At 39.1% G+C, this 26703-nt stretch overlaps 1 pseudogene; it reads left to right on the forward strand.

Moving 5' to 3' along the window:
* LOC127428780 (putative bifunctional UDP-N-acetylglucosamine transferase and deubiquitinase ALG13) lies at nt 1-26703 on the forward strand (annotated as a pseudogene).

A 26703-nucleotide genomic window follows, 5' to 3' on the forward strand; every position in this document is an offset into this window, starting at 1 on the left:
ATGCAGAAAGCCTTGAAGAAGTATTTTGTAAACATGGACGAGTACCTGGCCAGCATCGGGCTCTACCGAAAAATGATGGCTAGAGACGCGTCCTGTCTGTTTCGAGCTGTTTCTGAGCAGGTATTTCATAAAATTGCAGGTGAAATAATGTCAAACTGTATACTTTGCTCTCTTAATCAATAATTGTGGAAATACTTATTCCAGAAACCCGTGCATGAAGTACCATAGCTGCTGAAACAATAGTTAGACGATACTTCCAGGTGTGCGCGCGCCATATTTTGAGAATACATGCTGTTTAATTGATGTTTTCATTTTGATAAAAGCTTTATTACTCCCAGAATGACCATCAAAGGATACGAAAAGAGTGTGTCAACTTCATGAGGGCAAACAGATGCAACTTTGAGCCTGTGAGTGAATTCAGACATTTGGGCATGCGCAGTATGTTAGTGTTGTGGTATTACTATGTTTTGCAGTTTGTTGAAGGATCATTGAGAAGTATTTGGAACGCTTGGAGGATCCTAAGGTTTGTCTTCATGGTCTTGCATGCTAACAGGAACTCCTTTAAACTTTCAAGAGTAATGCACTGATGTAATGTACTAAATTCACAGGAAACTGCAGGCCAAGTGGAGATAAAAGCATTGTCTTTACTGTACAGGTATGCAATGGATTATTAATTTTCTTCTTCTCCAGTCTAGAGCCTCTTACTGCCATATTTAAGAACAATATATACTTTGCACATTCTATTAGATGTTGTGAACTGTATTAGGTAGATCACCGAAAAATTAAAATTCTCTCATCATTTACTCACCCTCATGCCATCCTAGATGTGTATGACTTCCTTTTTTTTTTTTTTTCTGCAGAACAGAAATGAATTTATTTTTTTTGTTTCCAAGATGATAACTGACATTACTCACTGAATACAACATGCAATGTAATGAGGTCATGTGATAGCATTGTAACATTTTATGAAAATTAACACAAACAAAGATTTTTAAGAAGAATATCTCAGCTCTGTAGGTCCATACAATACAAGTGAATGGTGGCCAGAACTTTGAAGGTCCAAAAAAGCCCATAAAGGCAGCATAAAAGTAATCCATAAGACTCCAGTGGTTAAATTAATGACTTCTAAAGCGATATAAGTGTGGGTGAGAAACAGATCAATATTTAATTCCTTTTTTGACTATAAATCTTCACTTTCACATTCTTAAAGTCATATTTTGGTCTGTTCTCACCTGAAACCAATTGTATCACTTCATTAGACATATTAACCCACTGGAGTTGTGAATTAATTTTATGCTTCCTTTATGTGCTTTTTGGAACTTCAGAGTTCTGGACTTTTAGGTTATGTCCATATAGGACTCATTTTACTGTGGATATGGATACTTGTCTACCTGTTTCCTCCAGCATCTTCACAAGGTCCTTTGCTGTTGTTCTGGGATTGATTTGCACTTTTTGCACCAAACTATGTTCTTCTCTAGGAGACAGAATGCGTCTCTTTCCTGAGTGGTATGATGGCTGCATGGTCCCATGGTGTTTATACTTGTGTACTATTGTTTGTACAGATGAACGTGCTACCTTCATGTGTTTGGAAATTGCTCCTGAAGATGAACCAGACTTGTGGAGGTCCTAAGACATATTAACCCACTGGAGTTGTGAATTTAATTTTATGCTGCCTTTATGTGCTTTTTGGAACTTCAATGTTCTGGCCACCATTCACTTGCAATGTATGGACCTACAGAGCTGAGATATTCTTCTAACAAAATCTTAATTTGTGTTCAGCAGAAGAAGAAAAAAAGTCACACATCTGGGATGGCATGAGGGTGAGTAAAAGATGAATTTTCATTTAGTGGGGAACTGTCCCTTTATCTAAATGTCTGAAAGCCTCTTATTTGCAATAAGATATTTTTATATTTTAAACCATGTTTGATTACAGTATTCTCATGTATTTTATGGTGAAATGCCTGGACCTATAACTTACCAGATCTTAACCAAAAATCCTATCCAGGTTGTGTCATCCTTTGAAATGAGACTGACATTATTTTCCAGGTTTAGTTGAGAATCAATCGAAATGTAATGGCATAGTGATTTGGGCACACGTTCTTATGTGAATGGGTTTTGGCGCAGGAGGTGCTTTGTCATTTACAGGTATCCAGGTCAGCCGCCAACAGAGATTGGAGAGGAGGACAATTTACCAAAGGTGAGGAATGAGCAAAGCTCTCATTTCACATTTTGTGTTCATGCTAATTCAGTTCGTGGTTGAAGTCTGCAAATGGACCGCTTACGCTGCCTTAAGGTGTACCTGAGAAGCTCCTACATCCAAAATTGGAATTTGTTATTACGACATGTCATGAATTCAAGTCAGAAACATATTAAGAATCCAAACTAAAACAAATACACATTGTTGTACCTGTGAATATACCTGGATCACTTTATTACACTGCCTATATGATTTATTAATGCATGTGTTCTGGCAAATTAATTAATTTGCATAAAACAAACCGCAAAGGGTGAGTGATTAGCTTTACATAAGTTGACTATTAGATCAGTCATGTATAACAAATTCATATTATTGAAATGGAGAGATGAAATTTTGCAAAATCATTGCTTTCCAACGTTACATCTCAGGTATCATCTAGAAATTGAGTTTGAAAATTTCAAACTGGTAAATATGACTTCGCTTGGTCATTCATGTGCATGGAACACAAAATTAGGATATTCCCGACTCAACTTGAATATATTTGAACCATGAAACGCCCACTTTTTGCCATGTACAACAACCAACCACAGTTCGTTTTTTGTTGGACTGGTGTGCAACAAAGTGGTTGTTCATTCAAATAAAGGTGCAGCAGTCTTTATAAAAGGTTGTTGTACAGACAAAAACAAAGACATTAGGGGAAAATGTAAGTACTCAGAATTTCCTTCCTTGCAAAAATATGGACTATTTTTTACAAAAAATATACAATCGTGTTTGTAGATTTCATGCTTAAATTAAACATTCAAAGATTTAATGTCATGAACCATGCAAAATATTCTATAGCAGCCTGGAAACTTAATGGATTTTCTGTGCACTCCTGACTTCCTCAATTAAAATAGCGCTAGTGAATCACATTTTACTCAATTGGATTAAAAATGCAAAATAACGTTTTTTGTTTCCAAGATGATAACTGACATTACTCACTGAATACAACATGCAATGTAATGAGGTCATGTGATAGCATTGTAACATTTTATGAAAATTAACACAAACAAAGATTTTTAGAAGAATATTTCAGCTCTGTAGGTCCATACAATGCAAGTAAATGGTGGCCAGAGCTTTGAAGCTCCTAAAATCATATAAAAGCATCATAAAAGTAATCCATAAGACCCTAGTGGTTTAATCCATGTCTTCAGAAGCGATATGATAAGTGTGGGTGAGAAACAGATCAATATTTAAGTCCTTTTTTACTATAAATTGTCCTCCCTGCCTAGCAGGTGGTGATATGCACAAAGAATGCGAATCACCAAAAACAAAATGATGTGAAGGTAACCGTGGAGATTTATAGTAAAAATGGACTTAAATATTGATCTGTTTCTCACCCACATCTATCATATAGCTTCTGAAGACATGGATTTAACCACTGGAGTCGTAGATTACTTTTATGCTGCCTTTATATGCTTTTTGGACCTTCAAATTTCTGGCCACTATTCACTTACATTGTACGGACCTACAGAGCTGAAATATTCTTCTAAAAAGCTTTGTGTTAAGCAGAAGAAAAGTCATACACATCTGTGATGGCATGAGGGTGAGTAAATGAGAATTTTCATTTTTGGGTGAACTATCCCTTTAAATACAAATGGATGTGACTGATTTACACATCTGCTTGTGTTTGAATAATGCCCATTATGTTTGTTATAATGTAGCAATGACATCCAATTGCATTCCACCCCACAGATTTTGCTGTGTTGCTCAAACAATGGCCACTATGACATTGTATACCCCAAGAACTATCCAATGAATGCTGCAATATGTCAGGGTGAATTAACCATGCATCAGGACTAAATTCTTTGTAAAATGCAATCTTAACCATGCCAACCGATAACATTTTGCCTTGTCATTGGGAAATATTGTAAATTTCTTCCACAATTCTGATATACATTGTTATTTTCAGCTCTGTTGTATGAACTGCTATACACTCATGTTCTGGGCATTGAGGAAGAACAGCTGCAGGTGGTGCTGGAGGGATTCAGAATTGGTGGGCGGCGGTACAGAAACAGCCACTCTGTGTGCAGTGTGGACGCTGGCTATGATACTCCAGAGGACCGCACTCAGAGGTCTTCCGTTTCATTTTATCTTTCCTGCAAACATTAAAAATGGTCAACAGCTGACATGCCACATATTCCTCATATTAGAGAAACCAGTCATGTTTACATTTCTGTTTGGTGCTGCAAGTGAAAACTACACTCTTCACCTTTAAACCGACTTCTCTTTTGGCAGTAGTATAGCCTACTTGGTTATCAGTCTGTAACCTGGATTGACCAGTGGCTAGCTTTTGGTGACTTGGTGGAATAATTGTTTTGCTTGGCTTTGTTCTAGAGAGGATTGGGAGCCGGGCGGTCAGAACCGTTTCGAAGACAAAGCCAAAACTGGAGCTAAGGACCTGAAGGTGACTAAAGGCATCATTTATGAGACCATAAACTTTCATCAGTATTTGATGGACATCTCCCTTTGCCCCAGGCTACCAAATGGTCAGGAAAACTGGCTCTACCGTACAAAGTACTGAAGGCCTTGGAGCCAGAGCTGTATCGCAGTGTGGAATTTGACGTGTGGCATGACAGTCGCAAAGGTCTGTTCACTCCAGTTGCTTTTTAAGAGCTTTTATTATTAACTCTTGTTTTGAGTAAGTAGTGCTGATGCTTATTAGAACCAACAGGACTTTGAGTCTATGATGGAATAGAGTCACTGATGCTTGTCAAAGATCAGTTCAGCTATATAATGTTATTACTAAAATGGTGAATTTATTTTTTTCACCCCAAAATCAATATGTAAAAAATAAGAAATTATATTTGGCATAAAAAAAAATTATGCCTTTTTATGACTTATTTTTTTGCATTGTGACTTTTGTTGTCATGAAAGTGGTCACATTTTACTGTACTTTATTTTGTTACCCTAATACCACTGTTTAAAATATTTTTTAAAAGAATAACAAAGTGAATCACAATATTATTTATGTCTGTGATCTTGCTTGTGTGAATAATCTAACGTTATATCTTAGATGTCTAGAACAAAATATGCGGTCCAACAGGAAAAGCATGCTATGCAAATCATCAGAAATATGTTATCAACTATTGATGATAAAATGTTATATATCATCACAAAGGAGAGGATCTCCGCTTTCTAATGACACCTAGATTGAGCTTCTAGTCCACTCAGAGGCCGAGATATTCGATGAAACAATGGGGGTAGTGCCAGGGCTCCAGACTGCGACTAAAATGGTCACAAATGCGACCAATTATTGATTGCGACAATAATTTAAAATCTAGTCGCCATTGGCGACAGTCGGGTTGTGTGCATTCATATGTGGTTTCGTCAGATATCTTGTGAGTTATTGAATATATTTTTAGAATGCGCACAACCAGTGTCTCACACCGCTTTTCACCCATTCTGTTTTTAAAGAGCTTGCTGCACCGCACGCAACAACAAACCCAGCATGTGAGAGTCGTGAACAAATGATTCTTTTGAACGGGATCTTTTTCATGAATCACCTGAAAAGAACTGAGGGTTTGAGCTCAGGTTAGCAGTTTGAATCAGATTCACTTTCTCAGCGAATCAGCCGTCAGTGAGCTCACAACTGGGAGCACGGGAATTTCAAAATAAGAGTCCCATGTGTATTTCAGGCTTCTTTATAATTAAAAGTCCCGTATTGTGTACCACTTTTTTTTTTCTTCTGGTAATTATTGGAGTAGCACAGTAAACTGCATCTGGGATTTCATTCAATTTGCACTCTTGTAGTCTCTGTGTCTGGGGCCATCCGGTAACAGTAAAGAAAGACTAAGGCAATATTTTAAAACAATTAAAATATCAGTACTGTGCGAAAGTTTTAGGCACTTGTGAAAAACTTTCAAAGTGAGTATTTCTTAAAAAAAATAATGACATAGTTTTCATTAATCAATTAATGTCATACAAAGTCCAGTAAACAGAAAAGAGCTAAATCAATATTCGGTGTGAACACTTTTGCCTTCAAAACAGCACCAATTCTCCTACTTACACCTGAACAGTTTTTCTTGGTTGTTGGCAGATAGGATGTTCCAAGATTCTTGGAGAATTCGCCACATTTCTTTTATTTAGGCTGTCTCAATTCTGCCATGCCATCTGTTGCAGGGCTCCCTTTTATTCTATTCTATTTGCATAAGGAATATTTGGAAGTATAAAATGTATATTTCCTATTGACACACTAAAATAGCAGATATAAATAACCATCCTAAGACAGATGTTTTTTGAAACATCTTATGTGCCGAAGACTTTTGCACAGTACTGATATATATAATAAAGCTTTTGGCACTTAGGACAATTGAGGGACTTGTACACAACTATTACATAAGGTGCAAACATGCATTGATACTCAAGAAGACAACACACTACTATATGCAAATATCTGTAATGTAGATTCTGAAGAGCAGTACTAAATTAAAAAAATATTTTATCTCTTATATTTGTATAAATTATGAAAGGGGTGTGGACATTTGAGAAAAGTGAATGCAAACTTATCTTCTCAACTATATACAGTGGTGTGAAAAAGTGTTTGCCCCCTTCCTGATTTCTTATTTTTTTGCATGTTTGTCACACTTAAATGTTTCAGATCATCAAACAAGTTTAAATATTAGTCAAAGATAACACAAGTAAACACAAAATGCAGTTTTTAAATGAAGATTGTTATTAAGGGAAAACAAAATCCAAACCTACATGGCCCTGTGTGAAAAAGTGATTGCCCCCTAAACCTAATAACTGGTTGGGCCACCCTTAGCAGCAACAACTGCAATCAAGCGTTTGCGATAACTTGCAGTGAGTCTTATACAGCGCTGTGGAGGAATTTTGGCCCACTCATCTTTGCAGAATTGTTGTAATTCAGCAACATTGGAGGGTATTTGAGCATGAACTGCCTTTTTAAGGTCATGCCACAGCATCTCAATAGGATTCAGGTCAGGACTTTGACTAGGCCACTCCAAAGTCTTCATTTTGTTTTTCTTCAGCCATTCAGAGGTGGACTTGCTGGTGTGTTTTGGATCATTGTCCTGCTGCAGAACCCAAGTTCGCTTCAGCTTGAGGTCACGAACAGATGGCCGGACATTCTCCTTCAGGATTTTTTGGTAGACGGCAGAATTCATGGTTCCATTTATCACAGCAAGTCTTCCAGGTCCTGAAGCAGCAAAACAGCCCCAGACCATCACACTATCACCACCATATTTTACTGTTGGTATGATGTTCTTTTTCTGAAATGCAGTGTTACTTTTACGCCAGATGTAATGGGACACACACCTTCCAAAAGTTCAACTTTTGTCTAGTCAGTCCACAGAGTATTTTCCCAAAAGTCTTGGGGATCATCAAGATGTTTTCCGGCAAAAATGAGACGAGCCTTAATTTATTTTTGCTCTGCAGTGGTTTTCGTCTTGGAACTCTGCCATGCAGGCCATTTTTGCCCAGTCTCTTTCTTATGGTGGAGTCATGAACACTGACCTTAACTGAGGCAAGTGAGGCCTGCAGTTCTTTGGATGTTGTTGTGGGGTCTTTTGTGACCTCTTGGATGAGTCGTCGCAGCGCTCTTGGGGTAATTTTGGTCGGCCGGCCACTCCTGGGAAGGTTCACCACTGTTCCATGTTTTTGCCATTTGTGGATAATGGCTCTCACTGTGGTTCTCTGGAGTCCCAAAGCTTTAGAAATGGCTTTATAACCTTTTCCAGACTTATAGATCTCAATTACTTTTTTTCTCATTTGTTCCTGAATTTCTTTGGATCTCAGCATGATGTCTAGCTTTTGAAGATCTTTTGGTCTACTTCACTTTGTCAGGCAGGTCCTATTTAAGTGATTTCTTGATTGAGAACAGGTGTGGCAGTAATCAGGCCTGGGTGTGGCTAGAGAAATTGAACTCAGGTGTGAAAAACCACAGTTAAGTTATGTTTTAACAGGTGGGGCAATCACTTTTTCACACAGGGCCATGTAGGTTTGGATTTTGTTTTCCCTTAATAATAACAACCTTCATTTAAAAACTGCATTTTGTGTTTACTTGTGTTATCTTTGACTAATATTTAAACTTGTTTGATGATCTGAAACATTTAAGTGTGACAAACATGCAAAAAAAAATAAGAAATCAGGAAGGGGGCAAACACTTTTTCACACCACTGTATACTGTTTATTAAACCTTCAATTAATGGGTTATCAGCTGTCTTTTCTTCTGCTTTCTATCTTGTTTTTGAACAGTAATCCAAATCAAGCAATTCTGTGATTTGGCTACTAAAATCCATTTGGCTCCTTAACGTTTCAGTTTAGGAGCCAACGGCTCCCAAGTCAGTTTTTTAGTCTGGAGCCGTGAGTGTATGAACTGAAAATTAGACTGATTGTCTATGGACGAGCACATCTGTGAGGGCTAAAATGCATTAGAGCACCACCTACATTTCAGATCAGCATTTTATGATTGAAGGCAATAGAGAATTTTTTTTTTTCTTGTACTTGCTGCAACCTATTGGCATAAAATAAGACTTTGGAGGGAGACGGGGTGAACAGAACCAGAATTATGTGCTTACAAAGTTTGGACAACAAAAAATACTTTTTTTATTATTGTTATTATTTTACCCATCATAAGATTGTATAAATAATTTTTTTTATGCATCATTAGGTTGTAAACATACAATATTATTTATGAATAATTGGGTTCAAAAAATTTTTTTGGCATTTACTCCACAGTATGTGTAAGGTGAGCTTTTAAATTTTGAGTGTGTAAATGTTTTTGCAGGCGGCAGCAGCCCAAAAATGCCCCAGAGTTGAAGTGGTTTATGGCCATAAAATTAAACTCAGTTTCTTAATGCGAAATACAGCTAATTTTTTCATTGTGATTTTGGGTAAAATAAAACCTGGATATGTTCTTGATGATTTGTGATTCAACCAAATGCCCTTGGGAATGCCTGTGGGCAAGTCAAATTGTTAATTATCACCTAATGAGACACAGCAGGTAAGTGTACTAACAGCAATTAATTTGTCAACTCTAACATGCCTGCAGCATCTGCTCAAACTATACCTTTGTTTTCATCTTACTCATCAAATATGCCTGGCATTTTAGTCCAGAGTTATATTTTTTTAAGTGTTTGCATCATTTCAATGTCATGTGCCTTGTGATAATCCTGTGTTTTAGAGCTACAGAAGACCAATTATATGGTGTTTGCTGGCAGGCAGTATTTTTTGGGAGATAAGTGTCAGGTGGGGCAAAATCTGTCATCAGGTTAAAGTGTTAACAACGTTCCAAAATATGATCTCATTTGATATGGCAAACCCCTATTAGTAACACAAGTGTTTTTCAATGATAAAGATTCCTCTGCCTGACTGTTTCCTCCCCTAACATATGACCTCAATGTTTTGTTTCCCAGCTCCATTTAGATCCAAAAGGGATGTATTACAATGCTTTCATACAGGAAGTGGGAACTCGCACCACTGCTGTGACCGTGTTCATTGAGGAGCTTGGAGAAAAGTGAGTTAAGTATCAGCACTTTCTCATCTGCGCACGTCTCTGAGCATCAGTAAATGTCCTCTTTTATTCCTCAAGGCACCTGGTTTCCTTGACCAATCTGAAGCCAGTGAATCATGTGCCAGCCTGGAACATCACGCCAAGCAGAAAGGGAAACTCCTACAACCATCCAGAGCAGTATGCTGGAGAATTAGGGGGGCCACTTCTCAACTTCTCTTGTATTAGGGCCCCTTCACCATTCACTTTTAGTTGTACACTAGTATACACAGTAAATGGCCTCAAAGCTATTAGACATGGACTAAAAGACACAAAACTCATGGGGCAATTTCAAGGGGTCTTTAAGGAGTTGTACTTGTCTGCAGGGCACTTGAACAGATCAGATTGTATGTTACTGGGTCACTATAGTGCTCCTTATACAGACCCAGAGCTGTGCGGGAGGCAACGGTTCTTCAAGAAGCCTCGTGGTAAGACGTTGATGGCAGTGTCTTACAGTCGTCCTCAGACTGGTTTACCTCCCCGCCTGCAGCCCGGACCAGGAAACATTCACCCTGTCTATTCTCCAGGGATGCACGACCCGGCTCCACCTCCAGCAGGTCTAGCCTATGAACACTACCGACCCCACCCTCCGCTCAGACCTCCTCGTGGGTACGGACCACCCAGGTTAGATGCTTCTTAACAGACACCTATTCATTTTTTTCTTGTTGTCTTCTGAAGTTGATGAAAACAGGGTCCCACAGTCATGGGGAACCTGGAAATATCAAGGGATTTATAAATCGTGATAACCAGGCCTGGAAAAGTCATGGTAATGAACGAAATCCTAAAAAGTCCTGGAAAAACATTTCGTACACCTAGAAATTTATTTGTATGAGTGCAGTCTCAAGTTACTTTTAAAAAAAAATCTTTATTCAGTATTTACATATTGGGAATGGATTGGGAATTCATTGGTCAAAAGGTGTGGAGACCCTGTAAAACGTATCTGTCATAAAGGCAAAGACATGCGCTTTACTGTCCTTAAGGCTGGATTACACTTCACAAATTTTAAAATCTGAACAGCATCATGCGCTACAAGATTTCTGTAGTCATGGATAGTTGGCTCAAATATCAAACATGTTTGATATCCTCTGACTAGATCGGAGTCGGTACCCACCCATCATATACTATGCAATTTTCTGTGAAATCTGTCAACTCTGACTACAGAGAAATATGGGTGCTAACGTTGTGTAGAGTAATTCAGCGTTTACTCATTTATTCCATATCCTTTGCATGTGAATCTATTTTGTAGCCCCTTCGCAATGCCACATCTGTTGTTGTCTGAAGTTTGGTCCGATTCCTGAACAGGCACCATCTTATCGGACCAGAGATGGCCTTTTATCCCAGTCCTGGCAAGCGCTGCTACCAGAGTTATGATAACTACTCATTCAGGTCTCGGTAGGGAAACATCTGGAAACATTAACTTTCAAAATAATTTTAGATTATAGTCCTTAGTCATAATAGATGCTATACCTAATTTGATGTGAATGAAAATGAAGCTGCAATGAACAAGTACAGTTTGCTCAACATGTTATATGCAGGATCCAAATTTATCCCATGCCAAGTCCCGAATTTGTTTAAAAAATGGCTTTGGCGAGTGGTGTAGCTAATTTTAAGGAGCTTAGTACTAATTTTTAGAACAGTTTTCACTTGTATTTATGTTGATTCCTGTAAATCTTTTATATATTGATACATGTATTATGTTTATTTTTATTCTTTAAGTGTGTAAAAAAAAAAAATTGGTAAGTTTGATCTGTTACAGTTTGAAAAAGCAGTTGCAAAAGTAAATGCACACTTAATTCGGATGTGCAGGTCATACCTGTAGCTAATATAATATGACATAATACTGTATATGAACAGGAAAATAACTGCAGTGAATGCATCAGTGACAGTTTGACGCACATGTTCGTCATTATGCACTTTTATTATTGTCAAATATAACATTTTTGTTGACTTAAATTGTATGCCATTACAGTCAGACTACAATCAACTAAAATTAATCATATGGCATAGCAATGTATTCACTAAATTTAAAGGATGTTTTTATATGAAGACCAAAACTCAGATAAAAAACTGTATAAATTAAGTGTGCGTGCGTGCGTGCGTGCGTGTGAGATGTCGACAGCAGATGCACACTCTGAATAAAGAGTGTCTGAGCTGTTTTCCTGAGCCGGGAGAGGAAACCCAGGATGTGGAGGGCAGTATTATGTTCTATGAGATTGAAGACACTGATGAAAGTGCCTTCTCACCAATTCCAGTGAGACACCCAGTCCAAATTTACTAATAGCTGGGAATGTGATGGGTCTTTATGTTGGAATCACCACTTTTCTTTTGTCCATCTGAAGGGTCAAGCGGTCCCCAGCGCCATGGTTCCAGGGGCCACTGCTTACTGGGTGCCGAGGTTCCCCAGTCCAATCCCACCATCAGGCAAACAGCACATGGCATCATCAGAGGAGGACCCTGATGAATGGAGCACTACTGGTGACCAAGGTACAGATAACATTTTGTTTAATCAAATATTTGTCTTTGTTGTATATACACATGCGTTTGACGGATGCTTTTGGAGCATCTCGCATAGGGATAGGATGATATGGTTCTCACGATTCAGTTCGATATACAATATGAGGTTCACAATTCGATATAATCTAGATTCGATATAATAACACTTAAATGAGAATATTACAGAAAATTGTTTATTTTCTGGAAAAAATGTAGCAAAATGCTTATAATTTCTCATCAAAATAAAGTTCTTTAATACACAATACAAATGCTCAAAGTTTAAATAATATTGAGCTGCTCATATACCTTTCTCTTCTGGAGAATGGCCAGACTGGTCGAAGGTGACAGTAACCCAAATAAACACACGTTACAACAGATCTACGCAGAAAAGCATTTCTGAACACACAACACGTCGAACATTGAGGCAGATGGGGTACAGCAGCAGAAGACCCCTCTGGGTACCACTACTGTCAGCTTAGAACAGGAAACTGAGGCTGCAGTGGTCACAGGGTCACCAAAACTGGATAGTAGACAATTGGAAAAACATCACCTGGTCTGACAAATTGGATTTCTGCTGAGGTACACAAATGGTAGGCCTACTGCAGCCTCAGTTGTCTGTTCTTGGCTGACAGAGATGTGGAACCCAATGTGGTCTTCTGCTGTTGTAGCCCATCGCCTCAAGGTTCGACATGTTGTGCATTCTGAGATGCTATTCTGCTCACTATAGTTGTACAGAGTGGTTATCTGAGTTACCGTAGCCTATCTGTCAGCTCGAACCAGTCTGGCCATTCTCCGTTGACCTCTCTCATCAACAAGGAGCTTCTGTCCACAGAAATGGTGCTGGATGTTTTTTGTTTTTTGCACCATTCAGAGTGAACTCTAGAGATTATTGTGTGTGAAAATCCCAGGAGATCAGCAGTTTCAGAACTACTCAAACTACTAAATGGCATCAACAATCATACCAATGTCAGAATCACTGATCACATTTTTTTCCCCATTCTGATGGTTGCTGTGAACAGTAACTGAAGCTCCTGACCCATATCTGCATGTTTTTATACATTACACTGCTGCCACACAATTGGCTGTTTAGATAATTGCATGAATAAGTAGGTGTACCTAATAAAGTGGCCAGTGAGTGGATAATAATGTGAGCTATCACTATTTGAAATAATGTATGCAATTTACAGTAATAACATTGAGTTTTCATTTGTATAAGAAACTCTAAAAAAGGTTACCGTCACTTTAAGAGTTCAACAAGCGCCTCGCAGTGTTTCGGTTCAGCGGACATTAACAGGAATCTCTGTTTCTTGAGCGCAACCATGCTGTGAGAGATTGAAATTAATATTTATTTTTACTTTACCTGACTGTAAAGAACAGAAAGGATATTAAGACACATTATTCAATGAAAGTGGAATCGCCATATCGTTGATGGACATACTTTACACAGAGGAAACAATCCACTTTAATCAAGCACTTTTCATTAAAACAAGGTGATTTTCCATGTATTCCAGTACTTAATTTCTGAAAGCTAAATTCAAGCACTTTAAGGACCTTGTGAACCCTGTAAACAGTATAGAAATAAGTCAGTAGGGGTAAAATCAAGCAATAGAGAGATTATGATGTTTGACAGGTCATTTTATTTATGATCACATGGACAGAAAACAATGTTGCAATTTTCAAAATATTGAGTTATGTCACGATATGGTTTATTGATTTTTTTTGGTTCACGATATATCAAAATTCATTATTGTCCCATTCCTAGTTTCGCACCATAAATGCGCATTTTAAGATGCTGTGTCGAGATAAAAATTGAAAACTTGGGGGCCTGGGTAGCTCAGTGGTAAAAGACACTGGCTACCACCCCTGGAGTTCGCTAGCTTGCTAGTTCGAATCCCAGGGTGTGCTGAGTGACTCCAGCCAGGTCTCCTAAGCAACCAAATTGGCCCGGTTGCTAGGGAGGGTAGAGTCACATGGGGTAACCTCCTCGTTGTCACTATAGTGGGGCGTGTGGTGAGTTGAGCAGGGATGCCGCGGTGGATGGCATGAAGCCTCCACACACGCTATGTCTCCGTGGCGACGCGCTCAACAAGCCACGTGATAAGATATGCGGGTTGACTGTCTCGGATGCGGAGGCAGCTGGGATTCGTGCTCCGCCACCCTGATTGAGGCGAATCACTACGCCACCACGAGGACTTAAAGCGCATTGGGAATTGGGCATTCCAAAAAAAGATTGAAACTTTGAAAAAAAGTGTCTCAAGATCTGCATTCTGTTGTGCTCTGTCTTTGAACTAGTGATGTCCAGTTTGTAAACAAATCATTCTTTTGAATCAGTTCTTTTTAGTGAACGAGTTGAACTAGTTCACCAAATCGGACTGAATCGTTTGAAACTGTTCGTGTCACGAGTCAGCACTGATCCACAAGTTACTCTATCTTAACCTGTCTCTCGGATGTGCCTGACACTCCGAATCGAAATTACCTGGATCGGTATCGGTACCGATACTGAAGCTTTTAGACGGATCAGGTATCGGTCCACCGAACCCGATCCAAATCCGATACTGTGTGTTAGTCATGTTCATTACTATCAAGCTCCAAAAATGACATAAAAGAACCATAAAAACACCATTAAAGCAGTTCATAGGACTCGTGCATTTCATTCAAAGCCACTTGAAGACGTGTGATAGCTCTGTGAATTACAAAAGGCTGTGTTTAATAAATAAATATATAGTATGCGCAGCGCGTTAGTGAATGGTGCTGCTCTGTTGACACAAATTCACGCACACAGCGGTGCGCAATATTTGAGCGCTACTGAAGAACAGCATCTCAGATGTAGATGCTCGATAGTTCGGTTCACTTATAATATGCATTTTACCAGAATTTGAATAAGAAACGAATTAAACTACTGTGAACTTGCCTACAAACAGGCACATACAGGACTTCCTGGAGAGTATATGATGTCAAAAGCATGAGGGTTTAAAAAGTGCACGATTTAAATATATTACTGTTATATGTAAGTCAATAATAATATTAATAATTTATTATTATTATTATTGTCACATTAGTATTTGTTTACAATTTATAACAATACTTAAGTTGAATGGGTTCCAAAAAATAACTGTGTGAATGGAAAGTGGACTGCTGTCTTACAACTAAATTGAACAAAAAAGAGATCTGAATCCTTTAAAGTCCAGATGCAATTTGAAACATTTAAAAAAAAAAAAAAAAAAAAGGGCAAAAATAGAACACTGGTTTCTTTTGTACTGAAGACTTGAAGACTGGAATTACTGTTGATTTTGCTGCTACATTATCCAGTTTACTAGTTAACAATAAAGTTTTTCTTAAGCTATACATTTATATTGAAATAATGTGCAGTTAGAGGTTTTTGTTTCTTTACATATTAAAGAGTACTCCCAATTAATTCCACACAATAATGTAAAGATATTCTAAACTGATTATGCAAAAACAACACTGGTATCGGATCGGTATCGGCCGATACTGAGATTTCTGATATCGGATCGGAAGAGGAAAAAGTGGTATCGGTGCACCCCTAATCAAAATGAGCCGATAACCGGGAGTAAGATAATCCTAGAATTGGTGATATCTGCTTTTGCCAACTAACCGCTCCAACTTGTTCACAATTCGGACTGAACGCTCTATTCGCAACAGTTCTCTAGTCAACAGTACACTGAACTGAGAATCGCTTCTTTCGGAGGTGTCCGATATACTGAGAACCGATGAGCTGCTGACATTGAGCATGTGTATGATTAAGGGGCGAAATGAATGTTTCAGGTGTATTTTGCTGAACAACAGACAGTAAAACATACTGGAAATATGTTTATGACGTCAATGTATGAAGATGATCCAGTCTACAGCTCTCGAGTCAACCGTACACTGATCCGAGGACGGCAGTTCTCGAGTCAACAGTACACTGATCTGAGAATCGCCTCTTTCGGACATAAGAGAACTGAGAACTGCTGATCAGTGAGCAGCTGATGAGCATGCGTGAACCGAGGACTTGAATGAGGGGGCGAAACGTTTCAGTCGAGAGATGTAAACTAATTTTACTATTGAGTATTGTGCATGCAGATTATATCTGAAGTTGTGATGAGCTGGATCATGGTTTCTGTCAAAAAAGGGTGAGTTGATTAAGACTAGTTTAATCACTTTATATGCTTTAGACGTGTAGAACATCCGAGTTTGTAAATCAGTGTCAGTATTGGGCGCTTTAGGTGCAAAACTTTTAATGTAGGATGTATTGTAAGATCACTGAATGAAACACTGATGAAAATAAACACAAAATAAAATGTTATCAGCAATATGCCCTTATATGTGGCTTTATTGAATGGGTCTGTGTGTTTATTCTGCAACGCCGGCGTATTAGCATTATATATAGTGACGTCATTACATGATGACGTAAATGAACTGGTGAATCGGTTTTTTGAACCAGTTAATTGAAACAAACCGTCCGAAAGAACCGGTTCACGGAAAAGAATCTGACTTCCCATCACTACTTTGAACGCAAAAGTGCATCATCTGTGAAAGGCTCCGAATTGATTGTGCTGCCTGCTCGTTGGTTTGACCAGGTGCGTTGCCAGTACAGACCAAACTGAGGCTGCCCTTTGCTGACTGTGGAACGCAACATCATCGAGGCTTTTTACAGAATTTAGGGGGCATGATTAATTGTGTAAATTTGAATGTGTTATTTCATACTAACATGTTAAATCAACAGCCCTAATTACAATATATTGTTAACATATAAAACACGGAAAACATGCCTTGATTTAGCTTCTAGATTTAAACATAATTTAAGTCTACTTGACAACAATAGCTAAAATGGTTGAAATTATGGCTCCTCTGATTTAAAAAAAAAAAAAAAAAAAAAAAGAAAAAAAATTTATGTACAGTTTAAAACAGTTTTTGCCATGCAAGAGGTATCTTGGAGGACTTTGTTTTGGGCAGCTCACTAGGTTTCAAGACACAGCCCGTATGTTATGATGGATGGATGTTAATTTTACCTGTTTGTGCTGCCTAGGTGAATACGCAGAGGAGTACCTCTCTGCCTCAGGTCAGTTCATTAAAGGCTACAATTTTAGTGTTGTTTCAGCATTATTCACTCTTCATGATATCCAGTGTGCACAATTCTTAAAGGATTCCAGAGTCCATCTGTGTATGCTGCAGCAGCTGAGTCTACCACCAATCTGGTTATGCCTTCTAGACTTCATTTGTCATATGTCTGCCAAAATGCTGATTATGTGGCTGACATGAGTTCTGGTGGGAAAACCTGGAGAGCAACACAATCTTCACTAAACCAGTTTCCATTTTTCCCTGTATTTGAGAATATGGAAAATGGGACAGTACTTCAAAAGATTTTATTAAGGGGAAATTGTTATTTAAAACATCTCATATACTGTATAATGAAATGTGTATATATTTTATAGACAATTTTTCTAAATTTGCATAATCTGCAAGATGTTGGTAAATGTCACAAATTGCACTTAGAATTTTGCCTACCCCCTTTTTCTCATTTAGCTCTAAAACTAAGCATAACTGTATGATGTATTATGAGGTTTTGATGTATCATGTAGACCATTCAAGAAGGAAGTTCATGCTGGGTCACCACAAGAGGGTGTCGCTACCTACAGTTACTCTCAACAGGCAAGTATTCCACATCACTAAACCACAGTTTCAGTCACCATAACACTGTCTTGCTCAGGTTCTCTAAACAAACCAATGGGATATGTGTAACTCCATCATCCTCTCAGGTGGTTGTGAAGTCATCTGTCATCTCTTCCTCTCAGCCAATCAACTCAGCCCCAGCAGCAATCTTCACCTCAAACTCCTCCTCTTCATCCTCTGGGAGTTTTTGGACCCCTCCAAACCCCCTCCAGCCCAACAACATCCTCGCACCTGGACAGCCTTCACCACAGAATGTTCTGTGCAGACCTGGTATACTACAGTTTAATCTGAAATATACATACAGCATCTCTCTTAACACCTAGACTGTTAATAAGCTAAGGCAAGCATCACTGTTTCTATTACTCATGCTCTGTTATTAAACTCGGGTGTGTAACTTGTCCCGCATTATGGACATAAATGATAAACAGTAGGTGTGCTATTGCTTTCTATGCAATTGGATTTGCAATTTTTGCCTCACAGACTTACACTGAAGGATGAACCTGAGCTTTATTGTGCTGATCACATCTATATATGTGGTATAGCAACCATATACATTTAATACCATTTCATTTTTATACCATTTTCTCCCAGCAGTTCCATTGTTTTTGAATGAGCTAGGAGAACCGGTTGCCATGACACCACCTCCACCCTACTCCTATGACCCCAATGGCAGCGACCTTCCAAGAGGTCAGATGAACCCCGCTACTGTTTGTCTAATAATATCCTAAATATTTGTCTAATTTTGAACTTGAATGTCTTTTTCTCAGATTGTAAAGTGCTCCAGTACTACTACAATTTGGGGGTTCAGGTAAGTGGGCTTGTGTTGTATGGAGATCTAGATCTAGCACAGATCCAATACTGCAGGATGTCTCTGACAGTTTAATGGTGTTTTGCTTTTGATATCCACTCAAAACACAGAGTGGTTATGTAAGTTACCATAGCCTTTATCAGCTCGAACCATTCTGCCCATTCTTTATTGACCTCTCCCCTCATATAACAATTTAATTTTATAATTATAAATAGTTATATTTAAATAATTACGTGTGTGTGTGTGTATGTATGTGTGTGTGTGTATATATATATATATATATATATATATATATATATATATATATATATATATATATATATAATTACATATTAGTCGAAGTCAGAAGTTTACATATACCTTAGCCAAATACATTTAAACTCAGTTTTTCACAATTCCTGACATTTAATCATAGAAAACATTCCCTGTCTTAGGTCAGTTAGGATCACTATAATTTAAGAATGTGAAATGTCAGAATAATAGGAGAGAGAATAATTTATTTCAGCTTTTCTTTCATCACATTCCCAGTGGGTCAGAAGTTTACATTTACTTTGTTAGTATTTGGTAGCATTGCCTTTAAATTGTTTAACTTGGGTCAAACATTTTGGGTAGCCTTCCACAAGATTCTCACTATAAGTTGCTGGAATTTTGGCCCATTCCTCCAGACAGAACTGGTGTAACTGAGTCAGGATTAAAGGCCTCCTTGCTTCTACGCTCTTTTTCAGTTCTGCCCACAAATTTTCTATCGGATTGAGGTCAGGGCTTTGTTGTGGCCACTCCAATACCTTGACTTTGTTGTCCTTAAGCCATTTTGCCACAACTTTGGAGGTATGCTTGGGGTCATTGTCCATTTGGAAGACCCATTTACGACGAGCTTTAACTTCCTGGCTGATGTCTTGAGATGTTGCTTCAATATATACACATAATTTTCCTTCTTCATAATGCCATCTATTTTGTGAAGTGCACCAGTCCCTCCTGCAGCAAAGCGCCCCCACAACATGACCCCCATGCTTCACAGTTGGGATTGTGTTCTTCAGCTTGCAAGCCTCACCCATTTTTCTCTAAACATAATGATGGTCATTATAGCCAAAAAGTTCCATTTTTGTTTCATCAGACCAGAGGAAATGTATCCAAAAAGTAAGATCTTTGTCCCCATGTGCACTTGCAAACTGTAGTCTGGCTTTTTTTTATGGTGGTTTTGGAGCAGTGGCTTCTTCCTTGCTGAGCAGCATTTCAGGTTATGTCGATATAGGACTCCTTTTACTGTGGATATAGATACTTATCTACCTGTTTCCTCCAGCTTCACAAGGTCCTTTGCTGTTGTTCTGGGATTGATTTAGACCACTTTTGGTAGGTACTAACCACTGCATACCGGGAACACCCCCAAGACCTGCTGTTTTGGAGATGCTCTGACCCAGTCATCAAAGTCGCTCAGATCCTTTCACTTGCTCGTTTTTCATGCTTCCAATACATGAAATTCAAGAACTGACTGTTCACTTGCTGCTTAATATATCCCACCCTTTGACAGGTGCCATTGTGACGATTGAATCAATTTTATTCACTTCACCTGTCAGTGGTTTTAATGGTGTGTGTGTGTGTGTGTGTGTGTGTGTGTGTGTGTGTGTGTGTGTGTGTGTGTGTGTGTGTGTGTGCGCGCACGCGCGCATATACATACAGTTGTGGCCAAAAATATTGCCACCCTTGGCAAATATGAACAAAGAAGGCTGTGAAAAATTTATTTGTTTATCCTTTTGATCTTTCATTCAAAATATTCACAATCTAACCTTTAATTGAAATAAACTAATTGGGGGTGGGGGGATTTCATATTAAATATTTTTCTCCAAAATACATTTGCCACAATTATTGTCACACCTAGAAATTATTATGAGTAAAATATACCTGAAGTATATTCCCATTCATATTTTACATTTTTAGTACACTTGGGTGACTAGGAACATGAATTTGTATAGCCATGACTTCCTGTTCAAAGGGGTATAAATATGAGGTAACACACAAGCCAAATTCCCTTAGTCATCCATCACAATGAGTAAGAACAAAGAATAAATGAATGATGTGTGGCAAAAGGTTGTTGAGCTTCACAAAATTGGAAGTGGCTGAAGAATTGAAAATACCCATTTCCACCATCAGGGCAATAATTAAGAAGTTCCAATTAAATGGAGATGTTAAGAATTGGCCTGGAAGAGGACGTGTGTCTATATTGTCTCCACGCATGGTGAGGAGGATGGTTAGAGTGGCCAAAAATTCTCCAAGGATCACAGCTGGAGAATTGTAGAAATGAGTTGGGTCTTGGGGTCAGAAAGTCACAAACTACAATCAGACATCACCTACATCACCACAAGTTGTTTGGGAGGTTTTAAAGAAAAAGCCTCTGTTCTCATCCAACAACAAACTCAAGCGTTTTCAGTTTGCCATACACTACTGGAACTTCAAATGGGACTGGGTTCTATGGTCCGATAAAACAAAAATAAAGCTTTTTGGCAGCAAACACCAGAGATGGGTTTGGTGCTCACAGAGAGGTAGCCATATGGAAAACAACCCCATGCCCACGGTTAAATATGGTGGTGGACATTGTGGGACTGTTTTTATTGCAAGAGATTATGGACATCTTGTTCGGAGACATGGAATCATAGACTTTATCAAATACCAACAGAAAAAAAAAATCAAAACCTGACTGCCTCTGCCAGAAAGCTTAAAATGGGCCGTGGTTAGATCTTCCAGCAGGACAATGATCCAAATCACACACCAAAATCAACACAAAAATGTTTCACTGACCTCAACATCAAGGTTCTGCCAAGGCCATCCCAGTCCCCTGACCTGAACCCCATAGAAAACCTGTGGGGTGAATTGAAGAGGAGAGTCCACCAGCATGGACCTTGGAATTTAAAGGATCTGGAGAGATTCTGTATGGAGGAATGGTCTCAGATCCCCTTCTCATGTGTTCTCCAACCTCATTAGGCATTATAGCAGAAGACTCAGAGATTGTTATCTTGGCAAAGGGAAGTTGCACAAAGTATTGAATAAAAGGGTGCCAATAATTGTGCCACACATATTTGACATATATAATTTATTTGTATTTTTTTACAAAAATATTTGCCGTTGTTTGATATCCATTAGATGATAATATTTTGAATGAAAAATCAAAAGGATAAGCAAGACTTTTTTTTTTTTTGTGTCATTTACCAAGGGTGCCAATATTTTTGGCCACAACTGTATATATACAGTATATTATTTAAAAAGTATTCAGATAATTAAAATGCATTACATTATTGTGGCAAAAGAGTTAAGTATTGATAAGACAATACAAAAAGTGGCTTTAGAATCCAATGTATTGTTTATTTGCATATTATAGAACATGGGCCAATCATTGGCGTACAGTTCACAGCAATCCATTTTGCAATTTAATTTGTGGATCAGTCCGAGATTTATTATGAGGACTTGTCTAAGGACGTGTTAATGTACACCTGCGTCTAATGGAAGCTTTTGGAGCATCTCACTGTGTCAAGTTAAATGTAGGTCAATACTTAGAAAAACATGTCTTGAGATCCCTATATTTGGGTTTGCGCTCCATCAAGCTGTGTTTTGAACACAAGAGCTTGTCCTCGTGTCTGCTGAAGGGTTGGTTTGTTCTCTGTATAAGGTCTGTGTTGCCTATACAGCTAAAGTTTTGCTCGCTGTCCCCTGGAGAAAACAGGTGGTACTTCAAACTTGAATTGCTTAGGAATATTCCTTATTACAGTCCGGGGACATGATTGTGAAAATTTTTAACGCATTATTTTTTTATATAATTAATCGCACTGAATTAACGCGTTAAACCGACAGCCCTAAAATATATATATATATAATTACACCAATCAGCTACAACATTAAAACCACCTGCCTGCGGGAGTCACGTGACGGCATGCGAGGTTCGGACGTGTGAACGGCGAGCTCTGCACACCTTGCTAGTTTTAACACTGTCATAAACTGGTAAGATTCGATACACTCTGTTCCATAACTGTTCTAGGAGGATAATATGTCAAAGAATTCAAAATCCTCGGGATCTGGAGACATTAAAAGACACTTACGTGCTCAAACTGACACACCTGCGGAGGCCTCGAGCCCAGGAGCCAATTTGGTCTGAGAAATTGGGGAAATTTGGCGAGAAATGTTGAACATGTCGGCAATGCTGACTTGGAGGATCTTGCTGTAATATGTCGACCAATCACTGCCATGGAGACTAAGTTCACTGTGGTGGTTACAAGAGTGGGGGATGTTGAGGAACAGATTATCTGGAGTCATCGGAGAGGGAATTATCTGCTAATCCGCTAGCGACTGAGGTGGATTTGGATCATGTCTGGGAGAAGTTGGTGGACATATAGCCAGCAGAATAACGTCTGTATTGTTGGAATTCCTGAGGCCGAAGAGGGTCAGGATATGGTGACATTTCTGGACGGGCTCTTTCTGAGTCTGCTCGACCTAATAAGCCATAAACTGGAAATAGAGCGAGCTCACAGCGTTCCAGCTCGGTAATCCACTGAGGGAGACAGGCCTGATCAATTCTGGCCAAATTTCTGAGATCATCCGATAAAGATCTTGTGTTACACGAGGCGAGGAATAAAGGAAGGCTTTCTTGGAAGAACCACAGCATTTTCTTGTTCCCAGACTTTGCGAATTCGACGAGAGAAACGTGATCGATTCAAGGAATGCAAGAAAGTGCTTTTGCACTGATGTTCCCGGACAAATTGGGAATAGATGCGAAGGCTGGCCGTAAAACATTCACATGCCCACAGCAAGCGATGTCCTTCTTAAAGTCAATGGAGTAAGTTATTTTGTGGTACTCACGTTGCAGCCAAGTGGACCAACTCACTGAAAATTCACTTGACTGTCCGAGGAATCTGAGCACCTTTTTTGTTTCTTTTTGTGCTGGTTCCTCCTATTGGTTGGAGTTTGTTTTGTGGAGCATTTCTTGCAAGTCATTGGAATGATTAGGTCATTTGTTGCACTCATGTAGCAGCCGAATGGGCTGGCTCACTGAACATTCGTTTGACTGAGGAAACTGAGCGCCTTTTTTTTTTTTCTGTGCTGGTTCCGCCTATTGGCTGGAGTTTGTTTTATAGATTATCTTTTGTTGTGTAATTCACAAAATCTGTATAGAAACACCGGACTTGAGCAATCCGACGGCAAAGTTGTCACAGGGGCTCTCGTAGTCGTACATGGACTGTTTGAGTTTAGAGGGATGGACGCCAGTTGGCGATGTCGTGCGTGGGGTTAATGCGCATGTTTTTCTTTTTTCTGTTTGTTTGGTTCGGGGTTTGATTGTTGCACTAATGTTGTAATGTGGTCTTTATAATTTTGTTTTTGACACAATCTATTTTTTTCTAATATGTCAATGTGAAATGTTAATATGAGTGAATTGTCTCTCTCTACATGGAATGTGAATGGGTTGGGGCACCCCATTAAAAAAGGGAGGTTATTTCTCTTCTTAAACGTTAGAAATATGATATAGTGTTTCTTCAAGAAACGCATCTTTCCCCGCAGGAAGCTGAAAAATTTGGGAAGATAGGGGGTTGACATGTTTTCTTTAGTTCTGGCTCAAGTAAGAGCAGGGGATTCATTACATTGATAAGTAAGCATCTACAATTAAAATGTCTCAAACAGATTAAAGATAAATTAGGAAGACTCATTATTGTTTTAGCAGAATTTCAGGGGTAAAGTCTTATTTTGGTTAATATTTATGCACCTAACGGGGCTTTATTTTATAGATCTTGAAGGGATGTTGCAAGCTGCTGGCACCCCTCATGATATAATATTGGGAGGAGACTTTAATATATTGATGGACTCAGTCCTTGATCATAGTGAAGCAAAAGTGTGTAAGCCCCCTAGAGCAACAATGATGCTTCATAGGATGTTAAAAAAATCTTGGTCTTACAGCTATTTGGAGACTTTTGAACCCATCTGGAAAATATGACTGATCATGCAAAAAACTGTCTTTTATTTAAGGATCACATGAAGCCATTTATCACATAGTTGTTTGGCTCCTTTTTAAATCTTAATAGTAACAGAAATCACCCCAATGGCCCTGAAAAAAGTTTACATACCCTTGAATGTTTGGACTTGTTACAGACACACAAGGTGACACACAGGTTTAAATGGCAATTAAAGGTTAATTTCCCACACCTGTGGCTTTGTAAATTGCAATTAGTGTCTGTGTATAAATAATCAATGAGTTTGTTAGCTCTCATGTGGATGCACTGAGCAGGATAGATACTGAGCCAGGGGGAGCAGAAAAGAACTGTCAATAGACCTGTGTAACAAGGTAATGGAACTTTATAAAGATGGGAATGGATATAAAAATATATCCAAAGCCTTGAAAATGCAAGTCAGTACTGTTCAGTCACTTATTAATAAGTGGAACAGGTAGACCAAGAAAGATTTCAGCCACAACTGCCAGAAGAATTGTTCGGGATGCAAAGAATAACCCACAGGTAACCTCAGGAGAAATACAGGCTGCTCTGGAAAAAGACGGCGTGGTTGTTTTAAGGAGCACAATACGACGATACTTGAACAAAAATGAGCTGCATGGTCGAGTTGCCAGAAAGAAGCCAATGCCACAAAAAAAAAAGCCCAGTTACAATATGCACAACAACACCTTGACATGCCTCGCAGCTTCTGGCACACTGTAATTTGGAGTGACGAGACCAAAATAGAGCTTTATGGTCACAACCATAAGCGCTATGTTTGGAGAGGGGTCAGCAAGTATTGTGCTGCTTGAAACAACCACACCGTCTTTTTCCAGAGCAGCCTGTATTTCTCCTGAGGTTACCTGTGGGTTTTTCTTTGTATCCCGAACAATTCTTCTGGCAGTTGTGGCTGAAATCTTTCTTGATCTACCTGACCTTGGCTTGGTCTAAAGAGATCCCTGAATTTTCCACTTCTTAAGTGATTGAACAGTACTGACTGGCATTTTCAAGGCTTTGGATATCTTTTTATATCCTTTTCCACCTTTATAAAGTTCCATTACTGTGTTACGCAGGTCTTTTGACAGTATCTAGCCTGCTCAGTGCATCCATGTGAGAGCTAACAAACTCATTGGCTATTTATACACCAACACCAATTGCAATTTAAAAAGCCACAGGTATGAGAAATTAACCTTTTAATTGCCATTTTAAACCTGTGTGTCACCTTGTGTGTCTGAAACAAGGCCAAACATTCAAGGGTATGTAAACATTTTGAGGGCCATTTAAATTTACAAGCAATTGATTACTCGATTTTTGTGGGTTAGAGTACTCGACTTCAAAATTACTCAAAAATGTCCATCCCTAATGCAACCCTACCCAGCTGACTTTACATAATTCCTTATTAGCTTGTTTGCTTACTGGTATTTTCTGTGCAATATTACAGAGTGTTCTCTATTTTCTTGCAGTGGTATCAGCAGAGTTACTGGCACTCTATGGTGCAGATGCAGCAGGTTTACCCGCAGCCGGCTGCAGAGGCTCAGTTCCAGACATACCTGAGCACTGCTACCGCTGCTGACCACACCATCCCCCAGGCCTACCCTGAGCCCATCCGCATGTGTCAGCGTCCCTCCTCTGCTGTCCCTGCCAAAAACCTCCACACTCTCAACTGGCACATCCGCCTTGAGATTGTCAAACAGTCTACTCTTTTCTGCGCTGTACACTCACACTCACTTCCATACCCTCCTCTCTTCAGGCACCCCTCTGGCTATGGAGCCCCATCCCACGGTGGTCCCCGGCATGGTGTACTACCTCCTGGTACAGGAGCAGTGCGGCCAGCCACCCTTACACCCTTACACGTCCTATGTTCTCGTGCTCTCCACAACATACCACTACCTCACACCCTGGACCCCCAGTGCTGGGCCGCATCCACCATGCCACCTATTGCCCCTCCTCCTCTCACACACCCGTCAACTACATCACCACCCCCACTCACCCCACGCACCTGCAGCACTCACAGTTCTTCTAA

The sequence above is a fragment of the Myxocyprinus asiaticus genome, chromosome 38, assembly GCF_019703515.2.
Source record: "Myxocyprinus asiaticus isolate MX2 ecotype Aquarium Trade chromosome 38, UBuf_Myxa_2, whole genome shotgun sequence".
NCBI lineage: Eukaryota > Metazoa > Chordata > Actinopteri > Cypriniformes > Catostomidae > Myxocyprinus > Myxocyprinus asiaticus.